The sequence below is a fragment of the Passer domesticus genome, chromosome 10 (genome assembly GCF_036417665.1).
Source record: "Passer domesticus isolate bPasDom1 chromosome 10, bPasDom1.hap1, whole genome shotgun sequence".
Taxonomy (NCBI): domain Eukaryota; kingdom Metazoa; phylum Chordata; class Aves; order Passeriformes; family Passeridae; genus Passer; species Passer domesticus.
Window position 1 is genome coordinate 22,040,387 of NC_087483.1, and position 20,819 is coordinate 22,061,205.

General features: G+C 38.7%; 1 long non-coding RNA gene across 1 annotated transcript in view; it reads left to right on the forward strand.

Annotated features, from left to right (window-relative positions):
• LOC135308845 (uncharacterized) overlaps window positions 1-20,819 on the forward strand; it is an 82,747-nt gene that overhangs the window by 33,494 nt on the left and 28,434 nt on the right. The window contains exons 14-18 of the long non-coding RNA XR_010369196.1: window positions 6,080-6,191; window positions 6,774-7,055; window positions 7,696-7,826; window positions 15,892-15,983; window positions 16,437-19,870. This is a non-coding gene — a long non-coding RNA (uncharacterized LOC135308845). The remainder of the gene's footprint in view (window positions 1-6,079; window positions 6,192-6,773; window positions 7,056-7,695; window positions 7,827-15,891; window positions 15,984-16,436; window positions 19,871-20,819) is intronic.

A 20,819-nucleotide genomic window follows, 5' to 3' on the forward strand; every position in this document is an offset into this window, starting at 1 on the left:
TGGTCTTTCTATAGCAGTCAAAGCAGTAGAAACAACACTGTACCACAGCAGCATTTTTATTTCATCTGAACTAAGCGTCATGTTACCCTCTCTGTTGCATTCACTTCAAACCATGGACATTCATTTCTTTGATACATATGTAGATCTGAGCACTTGCTATTCTTTGTAGGGCAAGAGAAAGGGGCAGATGTTTTGCTTATATTGCAGTTATCTGGTTTTACTTGTTTACAGATAGAGAGGGTTAATTTTTACTGTTGTATCAAGAACCTACAGCTTAGAGATGCTTTCCAAGTGTAACGAAACAGTTACCAGAGTAAGTGACTTAAAATGTAAACTGAGGTAAGTATAGAATTCTAAATATATTTGGCTTGTTGATAAAATAAAGTAAGGTCTATTTGCTGATTCCACAGTTGGTGGAAAAAGATAGAAAACCAATTCCCCTTTATTTCCCTTTGTAGGTAAACACATAAATGTTGATTCCCTGCTCACGAGATAAACCTTCATTGTGGCAGTAATGGATGCAGCTTGCAAACAGGAAAGGAGCTAAGTAGGAAATAACCCACAAAGTTTACTTATTCAGAAGGAAAACTAAACCAGATATTTTATCTTTGAAAGTTATCTCACTATTGAGTAAATAAGAGGTCAAAAATAACTGTAGTCATGGCTCAGCTTCTGTTCAGTTCTTCCTTAGGAACATTGAAGAAAAAGTTTGAAAATCATTAAAGCCTGTAAGGACATGAACAGAGGGCAGCAATCTTGGAAAGGCATTGGAGAAATTTCTAGATGACTCTAGATTTAATATTTGAATTTTACATGTCTTCATTTCATGTTTTGTTGCCCTTTTACTCTCCTTCAGTTCTGGTTATTAAGGCATAAGAAGTAGGATTCAGTCTTATGGAAAGTTGAGAACCCTGAAGGTAAAAAGCCTGAAAAGTAGAACATGGCACTGTGAGTAAAAGGTGTTGAAGCAGCAGTTCAGCTAAGATTTTTGTGAAATGTCTCAGAAATGTCAATAAAGCATTGGAAAAAGAATAAGATGAGCAAGAAACTGGCTAAAGAATAGCTATTTAGCTGAGCTGAAGGGAAAGTTCTTGAAAAGAGAGTATTGGTTCAAAGGCTGATCAAATATAAAGGGCTGGAAAATGTTTTCATAACTACCTGGACACAAAACAGATGCATTAACTTGCATTACTGCAGATGATGCAAATTTTGAAGGCACTGATGGTTTGGAACATTTCTGGACTATTATATAGTCAGAACTTAGGGAAAAAGAAGTTTGAAATAAAACTAAATGCAACATTAAAAAGAACTCTAGCTATAATCTGGAATTCTATCAGAAACATCAGATGAAATGAAAGTACCCTTCAATAAGTCAGCATGTACAAGTTCAAGCCACCAGTGCAACAGATTTAGTGGAGATGTAAATGTTCAGGGCTCCATCTATGTTTCTGGATGTTGCTATATTTCAGGTATTTCATGGGTGTGCTCCAGGTGTACAAGGTTTGTCTAGCCTAGTGATGAAGCTGAGGAGGATATATGATTCCAGATTTGCATACACTAAAAAAAAAAAAAAAAAAAAACAGAGAGAAAGAAGATTCCATTTAAAAAACTTATGCCAAATAGAAAAAGACTAATTTCAGGACAATTTAAAATTTAAATGGAAAATGAGAGGAAGGCCCATCCAGCTCACAAGAAACCTGAGTTTTAAGGAAATTAAAATGTGTGAAATGTGATTGTTAAGGTAAATCACTTACATAGACATGATTATTTTTGGCTTCAATGCCCTCTGTGCGGTGTTATCTTCATTTGATAGTTTGGCTAAATTGCAGTAGCACCTTTGGGTGCATCTTCAGCTCTTCTCAGAAATCAAAACTGGCTATTAAACTTAGTATCCAGAAAAGATTGTTAAAACTCTATTAACTGCATGTTTTGTCAATACCTTTCTGCAAAATCACAGTTTTGCAAATGCAGTTCTTCATATCTTGAGATAGCAGTTTTACCTTTTGAATCCTCTGTTTGCATATCTGTGGGGTGAAAAAGAGGGTTTTCCTGTGTTCTAGACCTCAGTGTACTGTTCATGAATGTTTAGGCAAACTAGCTGCAAGCATGACATGATGGAGGAAGAGAGTGCAGAGCACTGTGGAAGGGATGAGGTGTCACTGTTTTGCTGCTTTATCAGCAGATAGATACCCATGAGCTGCCAGACCTTCCTGCCTGGAGCTCTTCCTAGCAGGCACCCAAGAATGGCATGCTGTGGCTGTACACCATGGTTTTCAGACTCAAGGGAAGATGTCACATGTTTTCCACAGGTTTAGCTCTAGCTGATTTGCCAGTGGCAATGCCAAACAACCAGGGTTGCTCTTGATTCTCCAGGGTGACTAAGGAGACAGTAGGCTGCACAAGGTGCCTTCAGCTCAGTAAAACCTTCATGCCACACAACTGCTGGGCATCCCCTTAGAGAAATATGCTTGGAAAGATGATGTATCAACTTTTTTTTTTTTTTATTATTAATTGTCAGCCACCTCTGAAGCGTTTTGTATGTGTGAGTCACCCTTTAAGCACTTGGTGGAGATAAACTTCCCAACTGTCAGAAAGTCAGAAAAACTGCTGGACCTTTTGGTACAAAAGATCATCCTCTTAAGGCTATTTAATGGCTGGGTAGCAGTCTCCTGTGTGAATGTATCCAAGCAATTATAGCTTAAAGTTGTACTAATCACTCCTAATAGAGATGGACTCTTACCCCCGCTGTGTCCCTCACTGCTCCCAGATGAGAACTATCCCAACAATTTGGGATTAGCAAAAACACTTGTTATACTATTATCTTCATAACTTTATTAACATCTTTGATTATAGAACAGATGGATGAATGTTAATAATTCTATAATGGCAGATTAAATAGCTTACACTATATCAATCATGTTTAAGTCTTTGCTTAATAAAACAATAATTTAAGTTGGGTCACGGGTAGTGTTTGAACCCCAGGCCCTCAGATTAGCTGCCGACTTCCTCCATTAAAAGAGTAAACCCATTAACTGCTTGCAGTTGTACACTTATGCCTGTGTACACTGGGCATTAAAATATATGACTCATGCTGTGCTGGTGGATTACACATTCAATTTTGAGATTAAGAATTCCTAGGTTCCTTTTGTGCCTCTCAGAAGGAGTTTTGCCCCCTGAAAAGAGTAAGCAGTGAGAAATGGGTCAGCTAGTGATAGTGTTGTTATATTTTTCCATAAAACTGGTATAAGCATGCAGGTATCAAAAGACTTTATTAAAATGTCTGGTTTGGCTGCCATTGGTTCAGAGATGCTTAAGAGCCAATTGAGCATATTTGGTGTATGGACTTTGAGATCCAGACAAAAGGAGAATTATTGAATTCCCATCCTGTCATTATGAAAAGGACATAACTATGAGACTACAGTAAAAACTGCAGGGATTGCTTGCAGTATGCTTTTTATCATCTATTTCAGGTTAACTGGTTCACTGTAAACAAAAGTTCTCAGTGGATGTTTTTTTCCCTCTATGCCATTTTTTGCTGTGCTACTTAAACCTTAGGTAACCTTAGACACTCTTCATGACCTCCCCCAGAGTCAGCACTGGTTTGCACTGACTCAGAATCCTGAGTGCAGCTTATTAAAGCCCTTTATCTGCTGCTTTTCCAGAAACAGCACATCAAACTTTACTGAAGGTGACAAATCACACCACTGACTGGAGATAAGTTGTGTAATTCTCTGAACATTGAATGAAAGAACCAGTGGAGAGAAGCTTAACAAATCTAGTCTGAATAAGAGGTCTTCAATCTTGACTGTAAATTTGAATGCAGTGTGATTACAATGCCAGCCTTCAGCAAGCTTTGGTTCATGGCTGTGTGCAGAGAACTGACTTGCTCATTTTGGTAAATAAACAGACAATGTGTGACTGTTGCTTGGCACTGTTAACACAGATCTGCATTACCAGAACTGAAGGCAAAGTATGTAAATTAAAGATCAGCCACTAATACAGAGTTTGAGAATATCACCTCTGAAAGCGAAAAGCTCAAGAACACACTTAGTGGGAACAGAAATGACTAATTCCTTATAAAAAACCCACTTCCTGTGGCATGATTTGGCTTCCTTGGGGGGGTCTAAAAGCAGCTTGAACTCTAGTTAACTTTGGAATGCTCACAGTAAAAAGTACAATTGCATAGGAGCTCCATAGCAATATATTGAGTCCTATAATTCTGCAAACTTTGCAAGTTTGCCCATCAGTCTTCCTCAAAACTTTACATACATACTTAAGATTAAAATTTTATTTGGAGATGTCATTTCTCTTTACTGCGAATCAGTACATCAGCTCTTCTATAAGTGCACTCAGTTACTCCCTGAAGAGAGAGAAACTTAGCAGTGGTATATATATTTCCTGCTCATTACACTGTAAAAACCCTTGGAGAACTGATACATTGATTAGCACAAGTCAGAAGTGCATCTTTGCCTTGATCAATACATTTGTGTGTTGCAGGCTGGCTAATGGCAAGTGTCAGAGTGCCCACCTGTTTGGAATAATTGCAGGATACAGGCATTAGCCTATTGAAAGAATGCATTTATTGGGCACGAAGAAAAATTTATGATCTTCAACTATACAGCCTGTGCAATAACAGTGACTGCCAAGTAGAGAAAAGACAGTTCAGCTATATTAAAATAGCAGGTAAATCTGGAGTCTGGGGTTTGCTCCAGGTATTTAAAGACCCGAGCAGAGCATAATGAAGGAACAGATGTACCACTTCAAGCCAGTCTGGTACATGAGTAGCCTCAGAGGAGCATTGGAACACAAAACGAGAAAAGAGACAACTCTGATCAAAAATATATATCCAAAGGCTCAGAAAATACAGATGCCTGCTTTTACAGAGCTCCTCTGTATGGATCCTTCAAATTTGGATATAGATATGTTGTAACTGTAATTCATGTCCTTCCCTGATTTTTTTATGCTCTTGTAAATTATTTTATTTCTTAAAATAGATTTTCCAGGTGAACTGAAACACTTTCTGGTGCTTTCAAGTACTCTGATACTTCTGACTGGCCATGTTTTCATTTTAAACTCACAAAATGGAGGAGGCGTTCTCCTCTTTTTTTGTTAATCCTATAAACAAGGAGATACAAAGTTCTCACTGGAGATTAAGTTAAATTGCATTGTTGGAATGCAGGAATTAAGTATTTCCCAGGAAAGCATCAAACCACAACAGTAAGGTTATTCTAAGATGAGCTGCTTTCAGTGTTTTCTGCTGCTACTCCATACAGCACATTTCCATACACAGCAGGAGATAACTATTGTCTGGTGGTTCCACATCTCACTTAGTATTTTAATTTTGGGTACTCCAAAGCACAAAGTGGCATGACTTTCCAAGCAGAACAGAGGAGACTCACAGCAGCTGGGCTGCCAAGAGCCCTGCACCAGCCCAGCCCTCTTGCCTTCCTTGGAGGGTAGAAGAGATGGCTGAACACATCCTGATGTACGAAGATGGAAAGTGAGGAACTTCCAACAAGAGCCAGCACATATCAGACTGAGGTACCCTAGATATGTCATATGGTTCTAGGGATGAGCCCTGAAACTCCACAGCTGCCAAAACTGGATTGTTGTGCCCAGGGAAACATGAATTGCAGGAAACAGTCACCTGAGGAAAGCACATGGTGAGGAGGTGGTACCCTGAGTGTCCTGACCTTCCTCAAAAGAACCTGATAGAGAAATGAGGAGTTGCTTGATCTGAAACTCAATAAATTATTGTTGTTGCAAGAGGCTCTCTTTTCACGTTGGATCAGCTAAACAAATACATTTTTCTAATCTGTTTAATACAAGCTGTTTTCACTGTCTGTCTCAGAGGCCATAGCACTCCCTCCTTCTCCTGCCCCAGTCAGCTGGACCACCTTATCAGGTCAGAGCAGGACTGGAGCTTGCACATCCATCTGGTTTTAGTGTGATTAGGAATCAGGACCTGTGCTAAGTGGCAAGCAAGGCTGTTTGAGATTGTTCTCTGAAACCAGATGCATTGAGATTTTGTACAAGTTCCATGGAGCTGAAGGTACCTCCTTAACCCTTTTAATTACAGGTTAAGAACTGACACCTGAAATCAGACTCAGGACCTTGGATTTAGTCCTTGAAATAAATTCAGATGTGTAATAGTAGTAACTCAAGAAGCTCATGTTTGAGAACTTAGTGGGGTAAGTGTTCCTCATATTAAAGTAAGAAAATAATTATTAGAAATTGTAATATCAGGCTTTCTAAATTCCATTTCTACAGTGCTAAGTTTGTAGGAGAGAAAATTTACACTTCTTGGGTATCTGGGAAGTGGTTTTAAGTGTTTCTAACATGTCTGGTAGAGTCTGAGAATGCTTTAGTTGCAAAGGACCAAAGCTGGTAAGGTTTTTGTTTGCTTACAATTACAATACTTACAATTCTGCTAGTAATTGGATACTTTTTTGCTGTTCTTTTTAGCTCTCTCTAGTCACATTGAGGTTAATTATATAGATAACAGAAATTTATTCTATCTTTTATGGGAATATCAGACAACAAGATACTGTTGCTATAACACAGAAAATAAATGCAGTGCCATGGTTAAAGTGTGTAGTGCTCCCACAATCCACAAAGGTACAGGAAAATAAGATGGATTTTAAACAGTGATTAAAGGGAAACACTGATTTAATAAAGCATCAAAGTGACTCCCTCATCCTGTAGTTTTGTTCTTTACACAATAAATCCCTTAAATACTAGTGTTAATTTAGCTCCTTTTTCACTAACTCTAGGCTGATGGATTCATTCTTCAGCAAAAGCCATCCTCTGAGTGCTGTGGCAAGTGTCCATGCAAACTGGAAAGAGCCCTTTGGGACCTGCTCCTAGTACACCTATCTGTCTCAGATCAAAGAGCTTCAGGTTTTGAGGCAGGCTTTAACTAAATGTAAAAATGTTTCAGGAAGGTGGAAATAAGTAGCTCAGAGAAACTACTTTCTGGACTTGGCTGCTGAGTTAGATGACCCTCTGATACCTGCTGAAAGGATTTCTTGTGCATCCAAGAGGAGCAGCATAAGGTAAGATGTCAGTGACACAGGTTGTGGGAGAACATTCAGATCCACTGATTTGTTTGTGAACTCTCTCTGTTGAAATATTCTACTTTTGTCTTCTGGCTGTTCACAGTAGCACATCTAATACAGAAACTCTGCTGTAGTGTGCAAATGCTCATATGAAGTTCAGTGCTTCTGTTTGGATGCTCTGCTTGGCAGTGGTGAATACAGTTCCAAGTGGGAACTATGCTGACCAGGTGGATGTAGAATGTCATGTGTCCTCTGTACCTCAGCAGTTGTCACAAACTTGCTAAAACCCCATTTTAGTGGTGTCTGTAAGAGGTGCCTGCCCAGGGAGAAGGCATCCCAGGGACACAGTTCTGCAACCTGAGGGGGGAAGGGGTACTTGCAACCTCTCAAAAATGCAAAGGAAGGTCTCTCCTGATTGATGTGCACTGGGCATAGAAAAGCCTATTGCACACAGGAGGAGTGTATGCTCCTCCTGTTTAGAGAGGTTTGTCTGCAGTACTCAGCTGCTCAGATGTGTCTGGACTTAACTATGTGAAGTTGGAAGTTCACACTGCACTGTAAATGTGACCCCTGTTCAGCCTACAACATGTAATAGAGTCATCCATTGTACTACATTTCATTTCATTTTCTTACATAGCTTTTACACAACCCCCAAATCTCACTGGGTGGATGATTTTCAAGAAGCAAGACAACTTTTCAGCATGGCTTTTAATTCTCTTCACCACGTGAGTTCATGCCAGTCTACTTTATGTTCACCTTCTGAATTAGGTAAGGAAACATTGCCATAGGGATTTCATTTCGTTATAACGTCTTACTGGTAATTTATTCATATTCAAATCCCTTTGGAGATATGTGTGTAACAGAATCTTGCATTGCATTATCTTACCTAATTTTTACATGAGACTCCAATCCCACTGGATGTTTCCCAAGACCTGGGACAAGTCCTTAATGGAATAATTATTGCCATAAGGGTTTTTCAGAGTTACAGCTTGGTGTTGTTATCATATTCAGTTTGGAAATTGCCTTTATACTGTATAGGCAGATAGGCAAGCTGAAAAAGGGAGATTAAATCTCAATTAATTTTGGATGCTTCTGAAATATTCTGCTTGGGAAATACAGAACATATTTAGGAAGTCTTTGATGATTGAAACTGTGTTTAAAGAACTGCTTGAGCATCAGTTGTTTAGGCTGCATGATAACTCTGAAGCACAGGTTCATAAGCTTTATTTTCATTCACTTTTACATGAAGAATACAAAGAAAAGAAAATGGCTTACTGAGAGGGGTACACAACAAAAAACCCCAAAACCAAACTCAATTTTAAACTTGGGGTTTCCTGTTCTTGACACATCCTACCTTCCTTTTTATAGATCTTTTTACTCCAACTGCATGTATGTTTAATATGTTTGAAATATGCATGTTTGCCAAACTTTGTTTAGTAAACAGATGATAGTGAATGTTCTCCAGGATAACCTTGGTACGGGATGCATGTTACCAGTGCTGTTCACGAGGATGGGTTTTCAGGTTGGTGCTAGCTTATGCTGGACATGTTCTTCCCTGCAATATTTCAGATTTACACTTCATACAGTGGCACAGCTCTCAGTTGCACTACTGTTTCCATTTCTCCTCAGCATGAGGGAAACAACTCGAATCCTGGCTTGCAATCTGTCTCACTAATGCTTAAGCTGGTGTTCACAGCCCTAAGGGCTTGTAGGCAACCTAATTACATTCATTTTATAATTTCAAGTGATGGTGTTTTGTAAACATTTTTAATGTATCATCATTAATATGCTAAGGAAAGAAATCTATTTTTGCCAAGAAAGAGGAAATAAATCTTCACTATCTCTTTAGTCCACTACTTTATGTTTAGAATAGAACACCTTTTCTGAAAAGCTGTTGGAGACATATGCTCCCATTATTATCTCACAGTGATTTATCACTGACTCTAAAATAAACATTATATCTAACTTACCTGCTTGCTTACTGCCCTTGCTATGGTGTTTCAGAATATCTTAAAAACCCAGCATACGAATATTGATATGGGTTTGTTGGGTTTGGGGTATTTTTGCCTGTACTGTTTTAGTATTGTTACCACATGTATTTTTTCAAATTTTATTAAGCAAAAGAAAAAAAAAAAAAAAAACCAAAAACAGAATTGCCATCTGAAATCCTATCTAGAGAAGGCAAACTCACACATAGAAACCAGTGCTGAAATTTTCTTATTGGAAGGATGATGAGTTGAAAAATTTTCAGGTACTAGGGGAAAGAGAAAACTCACTAAAATGCAAGGTATGTTATATCCTACAGGCAGAGAGGATCTTTTCACCTATGTATTTGGGGCTGGATGAGTCCATGCAACCTTCAGTAGCTTGAAAATGCATAGACCGTGCCTTTTAAGTTGTAATTCTACTGTCAGCAGCCCAGAATCTCTCTGTTTGTGAAATCAGCCATCTGTTTTCCACCTCCAGCAACTTTTGCAAGTAACAAATAACTCTGCTTCCAGTAGAGTTGAGAAGAAGGTAATTTTTTGTAGCTGAAAGATCATGGTGACCCAAGGCCTAAGACAAGTGGAACCTGCAGTTCTCTGCCTAGCACAAGTTGCCTGCCTCTTGGTTAGCAAATCACAGGCTGCACCCACTTCAGAACAACTCTGTTAAATTATGGATATTTACTTGTGTTGGAGATAAGAGTCCAGTGAAACTCTCAGTATAAGTGATGTTATTATGCCAGAGCTGGGTAAACCAAGAATAATTAATAGTTCCTAAGCAACTTACCTTAAATTGAGGTTCAGGAAGAGAGTGTAACAAGGAAGAGGGTGAGGCTGGTGGAAGTTATACTTCAGTGGTTACGTTTTAAAGGAGAAAGATGACTGGCAGCTACTGGAGTACTTCCTGGTGGCTAGCATTTTTTATTTTGGTTTTAAATTTTTGATGTATGTTGCAAATCTAGTTCTCACACTTTGTACAGGATGAGAAATCAATTAAGGAGTTTGGTCACAGGATGCATCATTGCTCCAACTTGAAAAATGAGGCCAAAGAGGGAGGAAGGTCACTACTCATCCCTTTTTTACTGTACCATTTCCTCCTTTGTTTTGGCAATCGTTGTTAATAGCTATGTGAGGGAAGCTAGGTGAGCTGAGGCATCTCTGCTTTTTCACTAAAAACTTCACCCAGTGTCAGTAATTCTTCCTTTCAGCCTTTTAGTTCAATGTCTTGGGCGGTGGATTAAGCCTGAACAGTTAGGATATTTGTCTCCCTTTTGGAAAGGCAAGTTTAGGCTCATAAAGGTCTTTCACTGCAGGAAACATACTGACCTGTGCTGTTCTCTGTTTCCAGTTTGTTCTGAGGTTATGCAGTGGCAAAGCTGTTCTGCAGATATCTGGCATGGTTTTTTGAAAAAATAACAAATAATTGCCATTGGGTATAAAACTCTGATTGAGTGCACTAGAGACTACTGCTTTAGGATTATTAGAATAGCACTTCATGGTTTTAAAGCATTGAGAAGAATTGCCTTTTTATCATGTTTAAATGGATGTATGCAAATTCAAAGCCTGAAGGATTGCCTATCGATATTTACGAGATCAGGTCCTAGAGCAATGTTGCATCTTACCCTGTGGAGGCAAGTCCTGTGTTGCATATCTTTTTACTTCAAATGTTTCCTATTTTTCAACATCATCTCTCTAGTTATTTGATCTGGTAGGTCTTTAGTATAAAATATAGGCACGCAGCACAGAATACCACAGTGATTTTTTCTGGCAAAAATGCATGTAGCCTCGTAGAACACAGGAGCTGAGGTTAAAAATAGTTAGTATGTGGCAGTGCAAGGTGGGGATTTGGGAGTTTAAGACACTCTAATTATTCACTAGACCAGTATGCTGCTGTCATCTTCACCAATTCAGAATAACACTTGGAAAAAACAAGTGACCCTCACTATCATACATAATGTGGCAGCTTAATTGGCAAGAAGAGGGTGAAAAGTAGCCTAGGAAAACCCTTTGAGACTGATGGAGCATATTTCAGTGGCTTCATCAAGACAATGTCCCCCAGGTGATTGAAAACAGCAAATATTTCATCAGGAAAAAAAATATAAAGGTGCTTCAACCTCAGAACCCCAAACATATTATTACAACCTCTCTTTTTTTCTAGAAGCTTTTCATATCCTACATATCTAGAGGAAAAGTAGAAGAAAATTATTCTTTTTAATACCCGTAAATTATGGTGCTAGTGTACCTAAAGAGACCTTGCATTTGCAGAGAGGTTTTCACTCAGCTAGGCTCTGTGACCATGAAATTCAGGGTACTTCAGTGTTATTTCTGTTCTGGATGTGTGCTAAAGGGCATGTTATGTGCTAACCTGCACAAAAATGAAAGCAAATATGTGTTCTAACTGGAAATCTATCAAGGGCCGTTAAGATCACAAAAGCTCACAGTTCTTCAATATCCAGTTTACAGGCAGATTCTATGAAGAATCTTTTAAGTGTGAATAGCATAGACCACAAAATAAATCACAAAGTAAATGAAGACTTTTTTTTTGTTGTTATGACTTTCTAGATAGCACAATAAAACTACAGAGAAAGGAACTTCTGGAATTTCCTGCACAAGTACCCTGATTCTGTTAAACACATATTTAAATAAATAGTCAACTCTAAATGTCTATTTCAAACAAAATTCATGGTCCCACTGTTAGAAGAGGTATGTGTCCCCACATCAATATAAAGTTAATCATACATATTTTTCAGTCATATTTTCTGTCAAAAATACACCATTATTTGATTTTGCTTCTTTAACATTATTAACATGTACCATGGCAACTACAATAAGGATACATGGGAAATATGGAAAATGGAAAACATTGTCATGTCATTACCTGTGCAGGTAGTGAAAGCTGGTGCCATGTTCATATGAGCGGACTTGGTGCTCTGGAAAGTCTGGATTAACTTGGGTACAGCTTTAAATCAGTTAATCATATTTGAAATGGAAATGTGTTAGCTAGTTGTTAATTACCAGTTAAAATAACTCCTGATCAGCAACAACTAAAAATATTTGAGGGTAATAGTGTTAGTCCCAGTTTTTTGGACTATGTGTTTGCATCCCAAGATCACATATCCACATATAGACTCTATGCAGAGGGAATGAGTCAAGTGGCTGGGTGGGCCTGGCTGGAGTATCTTCTTGGTTTAAGACACGTTCACAGATGGTCTGAGCATGGATGTTGTTTATGCTACTGGAAAAAGAAAACAATTATTTCACAACCAGAAAAAATATAAAATGGGAATTTTGTCTGATACTGAAGTGCAGATATTTAAGACCACCACGCTGAGTACTGAGATACAATCAGAGATATTATATTTATATTTGTATTTTACTGATTCTCTGATACCTACAGCTTTGGCCTGAAAGTAAACAGTGTCATTATAATGGGCTGTATATGATCAGAGCTGTCTCTTTCCAGCCTTATTTCTTCTAGCAATTTTCAAGACTGATGAAATTTTCATTCCAGAATCAAATAAGTAAACAAAAAGTACAAGGGAATGTTTCAATTACACAAGCCTGTCAACCTATACAAAGGACTAAGCATTTCTTAAATTGACTGCTGTGTGGTATGTTAATTAGTCATCACCAGAGAATGAAGGGCTCCATTAGCAGGCAGGTGCATGTGAGATGATGTTAAAGGAATATATATGCATGGAGCCTCAAATCTAACCATCTTATTTGCAATCTGTTACTGAGCTAGAATTTAGTTAAACATCTTGAAGACGTACAAAATCTCTTGTAGAGGAGGCACTGGCCCTCAAGTAATTGGCAGCAGTGCTACTCATTAGAATAGCCTCTCATCTGAGGTGCCAAATGTGCCCTGTGTTGAGCTGTTCAATAATCAGCAACCAATCGTTCCTTTTCTCACATCACTCAGCATGACAAATCAGTGATATTAACCACATGGGTTAAGGCAAATGCCAGTCATTGTTTACATCTCAGGTTAGCCAGTTCTCTTTCAATCAATACAATGTCTCTAAAAATACAATACAAATAGACGGGTGGTGTAGTCTTCATAAAAAAATCACATGACTTCCCCACATTTCAAAACCAAAACAATAAAATGTAGAAGTGCAATACAAATGGTGGTATGAAACTGGCTATATTTAACTTGAGGGATATAGGGACTGTAATCCAGCAAGGAACTGGTTGCTGCATTTGCCAATACCCAGGCTGTAGGAGATACCAAAATCTAGTTTCAGAGTAACACAGTTTAAAAAGCCCATGTGGAGGAAACCCATTAGCTTTTCTCACAGAGTCAGCTTGTCAGTAGTACATTTACCCAGACAATGCCCAAGCCCTTCTCCAAAGCAATTGGAGTTAAAAGATGAAAAGCCTGGGGTCTTCTTTCTTGCATGTGTTTCCCTTGGTTGGCAGTGGATTTCAAACACTGTTGCACATCTTGTATTTGTCTTAGTTAATTTCCTCTCAAGCTCACAGCCTTCCCTAGTCTTTACCGAGATGAATAATTTGTGTGTTATATCTGTGTAATCTGTGCTTTTTATCACCTCAGTGTTCACCTGTGGTCAAAGATCACTGATAAATAAGGAAAGCAATAGAATTTGTAATTCAAGCAGTACTATCTGCTGCCTCTCTGTGCCAGCATTAGCCATGAGGGCGAGCGTCTGTTCGCTCTCATCCACAGCATATTGCTGACCATCCCTCAGTTCTGGCATGGAGGAGCACTGTGCTTTCCACTCTTTCACTTCCTGACTTATGCAACAGCATCTCATGGAAATGTAGCAATGAATCAGTGACGGAAATATTTACTTGACAACAATTAAATCCCATATTCTTCGTATCTCATCACTAGTTTTGTAAGCAATAGTGATGGAAATCCATAAAGTACTGTGACTATCCCAAATTTAAAAGGCAGATAATATGCTTGTGTATGCGTACCAAATCCTGCTGATTCTGTCAGTTTGGAAAGAGCTGCAGGCTAAGTGGAGCAGGGTGATGTGCTCTGAAGTTAACTGAAAGGACATGAATCATAATTCTACACAGAGAGGCTGGAGAGAAGGACAAGGAAAAGTAGCCAGTAATACTGGAAATTTCTTGAGCTCTCTCTTCCTAAACAATATGTAAGGTCTGACAAAGAGGCATTCCTCCCATTCTGCACATTATGTTTTTCATCTGCTGGGTCTTGTCCCTGCATCCAAGGACAGAGTAACATTTCAGCTCACCTACTTCAATCCCCACCTGTCCACTTTTAGCCAAAATCCCGCAACTGGTTACCTTCTGAAATGGCATCATTTTTTCTCCAGCTTTGCTTTCACTGGTAACAACAACACAAGAGCAACAGAGGAGCACACAAGAGCACTCGAGTAATGCCTGTCATGGGGTCTGGCTGCAGGCTGAGCAGTAACACAGCACTAGTTACCTGGTGGTGGTCTCTCAGTGTGGCTCCTTGTCTCTCTCTGTTTTCTCCCTCCCCTCTCTTATTCCCCCCATTATGCATAAACACGGTCACTTGATTTCAAAGGTTTTTTACAACATTGGGTTTTGTCTGAATTTTGACTTTATTTCCTGTTTCATTTCTGATGCACAAAGGTTTTGTTACACTGCTTTTGGTTGCTCTCTCTACATAAAGGGAGGAAAAATCTATATACCACATATAAGTATGTATTTCTTATTTCTGTTAAGTGGTATAGACACTGGAGAAAATATAAGGCAGAATGTGATGCTCAAAAAATGCAGCAAACACATGCAGTGGCTGTTATTTAAAGTACATTCATCCAGAATGACAATGGTCTCCCTGGACATAACTCCCTTGTGCAGTAAACGAAGCAGCACTCTGGGAAAATGCAATGCCGAGGGAATTTTTTTGCTTATGATGGGAATAACATGAGAAATACATTCTGAGATGATCGGGATAGCTATTACTGTGCTGTGGCAAGCTTGGGCCTTTAAATGTCTAGCCATTTTTCTTTTTTTAATGGCTCATTTTATCTACGGTTCGTCATTGTACCACTGACCTTTTCTCTTCTGACTTGCGCTGATGACATCATGGAAATGACAAGATTACCAGGAGCGATGGAAATAGGTGCTTATCACTGTACAAATTAGCAAAGAGCTGGCAGCAACAGGAACATGATAGGCTGCTATGTCTGCTCTGGTGAGGATGAGAAAGCCACATCTCAACCATCTAAAACTGGCAGTCGGAATTCAGCTGGGGATAAAAGCTCCTGTTTGTCCAGAAACTTCTCTCAGTGTGGGAACATCCAAATGAAAATGTCTGATTATCATCTATTACAACACAGAGTTAAGCTATTTTTCGTCTTCAATAAATAAATGGCACAATTGCTTATCAATATCTCCTATTTTAAATGTGGAGTGTAAACATATTTTCTGGGCAGAATTTCAATAATTACTTCCATATAAGAACCTCCCCAGTAATTTTAATTCAGTTTTACAATTACAGTGAGCACTGATATGCTTTAACTGTATTTCAGTGTGGTTTTAAAGTCCTCTTAAGAATAAAGGGTTCTTGTGCTGTCATTTGAAATGTATTGATATTCCTGAGATGTTAGTCTTGACTCAGCACATTGCTATTATTAGGCTTGTAGCAAAGCTTTATGTTAGTAGATTCATACTCATGGTAAAAGTTAGGAATGGTCTTAGCACCATATTGAACTGGGGTCTTGGAAACATGACAATTTATTTACTAGGATAGTGCTGCAGAGTGAATAAAATAGTTAAATAGATGTCAGCTAGGTAAGAGGATCACATAGAACCACATACTTGTGTAATCACATTGCAGCTAGGATGGGAATGAAAAGAATATTTTTAATTGTGTTACTTAGGTGATCTACTGTTCTAACAGACCTCCTGTGGCATCTGTCCCTGTCACCACCATCCCCCCGCAAAAAACAAGCAGAAGACAAGAAAAAACTGGGTACTGTTTTCTGTTTACAAATTTGTTTTCTGTGCATTATCAGAAGTTGAAGGTAACAATGGAATAGATGAGTGAGGATTAGTCTGCACTAGGTCATTCCAAGGCCACTTAGTGCAGCCCGTATTGACAGTGTTAAAATGACTGTAGGAATGAAAGGAGATTCCAGTTTTCTCAATAGCAGTTGTTTGTGGTAGTCTCAGCATCTGCTGAGAATGTTTGCTTTTTCTCATTCATAAACTTCCGTAAGAAAAGGCTTTTTCTTTATGCTCAAGAGTATAATAGTTTTTACTACCCCAAGACCCAGACTAAGAGAGGAAGTGCAACCGCAATCAAATATACAGGGAAAAAATATTTTCCTGGGAAAGTCACAATGAAGTAATGAGAAATTTCCTTCAATAGTTTTTGTGATTTTAAGGGAAGTAATTGCTGTATCTTCTGCCTTTGCTTTTTCAGAATTTCCTGTAGCATTCTTCTGTCCTGTGCTTGCACTGCTCTTGTGGATCCTGCATGTGATGTATTGAATGGGCTGTCCTGGGTAGCCTGGTGCAGAACAGCACCTGTTTCCCTGACTGCAGGTATTCTGGTACTTTATCTGTGTGTGCATAGCTGGAGGCTGTACTAGATCTCTTTGCTCTTGTGGTTAGGTAATTCCAGCAACAGGCAGCTTTGGCAGCATTTCATATCCATAATTGTCTCCATGGCTGTCTCTCGATGGAGTGGATGTGCTCATTTCTAGCCATGATTCTTTTATCTTAATTGAATAACTGCAGCTCACTAATGTCCAGCATGACTCAAACTACAGACTGGGTGATGGCCTTCATACTACTGTGCCACGTCATGGTTTTCCTACTGCTTTTAGATCTCCCTGTGAATAGCAAAAGAAACCTTTGAGCTCCTTGCCTGGGTTGTCACCTCCCTGGGAAGTGGCTCTGTGCAGCTACTCAAATTAATTAGGGTACACAGGGAGGGAGAGAGCAATAGGTTTGGAGTGAGATACCCACTTTAATGTAGGAAGGCTCATCTTCCTCTGCAGTCAGTGAAAAGGTCTCCTCCATAAACAGTTCCTGTTTTTCAAAATATTGACTATGCCAGGCATCACAATTCCCCTTGAGTTTTCATTTCTTTTTTAGCAGGCAGCTAAAGATTAGCTAGCTATGACTATGTGAACAACAATGAATATCAGCAGTCTTAGTTCAAAAAAGGAATCACCAAAAATCATCAGATTACTGCAGTTAAATGCAAGGTTATCCACAAATTCATCAATACATGACAGTCAGTAACTTTCAGAAAATGTATCCAAGTCCCTGGTCCACTCACAACTTTCTGAACTCAGACAAATACACTGTTGGTTAAAGTGCTTAGAATAGCACATGTGTAAAGCTTAATGTAGAGCCTTTCAGCCTTTCATTCTGTATGTGACAAGACATGCTTCCGTTTGGGCTCTTCATTTGTCTCACAGAAGTGTGGGTGTGAGTCTCTTCCCATCACACTCCACACAAGCAGTCTCTACAGACTTGCTTCCCAGGATAACATTAGGCTTTTGGAGATCCCTCAGTGTATTTATTTCTTGTAAAGATCCCATTGCATTGTCAGCACTTAGCACCAGATAATAATTCTGGAGCCAGACGCTCCCATCACTGGCCACAAGTCACTTCTATTGATTTCAAGTACAATGCTGCTTTTATCTGCATTCCATGCAGGAAGGAGTGTGGTTGGGCCACCCTCACTGTATACATCATCAGAGTAACACAAGGAACATATTGGAGGAACTCTTAGATAGAGGCAATGCTGCTTTAATTTCCAGAATGGGGCACATAAAAAGTAGCATTTTTCTTTTTTATTTAAAAGTGATATATTAATTCCAACAAAATTATGGGAGTATTGTTGCTGCCTTCAATCTGCATGGGATATGATAAATTTTCCTCTTCAACTTGTAGGTCTTTTGAGCAGCTGGTTAATGGTTACTAGCCTTTATAAGTGGCAAGAAACAAAAATATTCTCTTTAAGAAGTCTAGTTTGATCAGGTTCCTTAATCATAATCAGAAGAAGGAGAAAAAATGTACATGGAGTGAGCACAGGTACCACACTCCCTCATGAGTGAGTAAGGAGGACACATTTCAGAAATTAGCAAGTGTCTTGCTTGGGAATCTGAAGCTAATGGTGGGGAAGAGGGATTAGAAAGGAATCTTTATCTGTACACATTACCAAAAATAAGGCTGTTATTATGGCATGAGTAGAATTTGAAGTTACAGACAGACATTAGACATGGCTGCTCATGGCAGGAGCCAGGTGCCAAACCAGAAAAGATATGTAATGCTTCCCATAGCAGCATCTGGCTTTTTGGCAGAGTCTACACACTTGGGCATTGATGGCTCTGGATTTGCTTTGTAGTCTCTCAAACAGTTGCATTGCAGTGGCCCTGGGCAAAACTGCAGAACCTTTTCTCCATAGCACATCATTTCACATAGCATTTCACAAAAGAATTACCACTGAAAATGAACATAGTCTGTGCAATTAGTCTGATAATTAAGACTTAAGTACTGGACAGAGATCAAAGTGCTTGTAATCTGCAATAAAGTTCCTAGAGTTGTAAGGATTTTCAAAATGTTAGCTCGTGCTTTATTGCACCTTCCATTTATTGTGTACCCATGATAGCAGCAAACACATTTTCCCAGTGGATATCAGCATGTATAACTGCAACACCTGTTACTACAGAAGCCTGGTATTTCTCACAATATGATTACTCTGTCAACGACTGCCATAAAAGGTGGCATCTGTATTCATCAAAAAGAGTTATCAATAAATGTAAAGCCATACCACAATTAGAGATCTCCAAGGAAGAACAAATCCAACCAAAAAAAAAGTCAACGACAGTATTTAATTACTAAGATTGTTAATCAGTAAAATGCCTTCATAACTTTTAATTAAATTTTTATTTGAACTGGATGTTTAGAAAATCTCATTCTTTGTTTTTGTTTCATTTAACAGTTGCACTACTAAAGTACTGGTGGCATCTGTGAACAACTTTCCTCGAGGGGACAATTCATGTCTGTAACTGCATTTTGTCACCTACAGAGGGTGTTAAGAATCTTGTTAAAAATAAGGGAAATAGTTAGGAGACACCTCACTGTAGCCATTATTATAGTGCAAATTACCAGGTAGAGTAATCCAGAAGCTGTCAGGAAAGGTTAGTAAGAAACAATGTCAGGAAATCAAACCATACAGCAATCCATCATGGCCTAACACTACCTTTAAACTGAAAGCTTTTAAAAGGCATTGTTTTATGAAGTAAGGGACATTATATTTTTTTTTACAGCATTGAATAAAGATAACTAGGAGAGTGGTTCTCTCATGAAAGATATAAAGACATAATGATGAAAAATGTCAATTATTTTATTGCACAAATCTGCAGGCAAGGTAAAAACCAGAAAGCGGTCGCTTACAATTGGAAGCCATTGCAATGTAATACCTTACCTTTATTTTCATTTTAATTTTGAAATATGCTGTCTGATTTTTGCAATCCTTATTCAGACAACAAATGACAAGCTTTCTAGATTACCAGTTCAGTCCTTAGAGGCTCTGTAAGATGTCATGAAAATACAGAATTTGCCTTTCAGGAAGTTTTTACAAGTGCAGTCTTGACATTGATTATAACACAGATTGCCATTGTTCTGTTAGGGGATATTAGAATAGTTTGTTGCCATTTGTCTTGTAGGTAAATAAATGCTATCTGCCTCTTCCTTTGGCGTTTAGGTAGTGAGTGCCTTCTGCTGCTGACTGTCAGTCGTGTCTCTCCAGTGCTGCAGTGCCACAGAGGAGGGCACAGCTGCTCTCTGCTGTGATGTGTGATTTCCATGGGCACTGCCTGAGGAGCGCCATCGCTGCTGGTGGGGAGCTTGAGAGCTCGCCTTCAGAATTATATCAGAGCCTGGACACAAAACTTGGTCTTTTATAAAGCTACTACTAAAGTACTCGGGGTTAGGGGTGAAACCAAGCACAAAAACTCTCCAAACAGCCAAAATACTGAACCAGTAAAAACCCAATAGTTTGCATAGACCAGTAATGTTTTCCTGGTTAATCACAGCTGGGTGAAGTGGAAGGAAGGCCATAGAGTTTGCTGGAGGTAACCACACTCAAAACTTCCCTTTAAAAAGAGAAAAAGTAGACAAACATATACTGAAAACCTGATGTTCAGATGCTTGGTTAGTTGCCAGCATCCCCAGGCCTCAAAAATAGCTTTGTAGTACTTAAGAAGCAGAACTCTGTCAGAAAAGATGACCAAAACTCTGTCTTTATATTCCATATGAAAATGTCTCAAGAAGTACCAGTAACCAGGGATTGCATTGGCATTAAAAAATACATCAGTGTTAAAAGACAGTTGTCTCATACTGAAGGCATCCCATAAGTTTAAGTGATAGCTGGAAGAGCTGTGAAGATGATAAACAGAAATAGTAATGAGCAGAAGTCTGTATAAGATGGCAAGTTCAATCATACCACACTTTACTGAAGTCTCTGAAAGCTCTTGGTGTGCTGTACAGCCCAATGTAAAACTATGGAGAAGAATAATGTAATTAGGAATTAAGAATTTTTTTTAATGGGGCTGACTGATGTTTAGATGGCAGAAAGTTCAATTACAAGCACAAACTCACACCATGTTTGCATTGCTAGTAAAAGGTTATATTTATATCCAGCCTCAATGTGCTTCCAAGGGCTAGTCTTCATTTGCAATGTTAGTGATATTTTCTGAAGACTTGTCAGAATGGAGCACTCACTTCTCATGGGTATAAAAATACCCTTATGATCAGATAATAGCATCAATCATTTTTAGTATTTGAA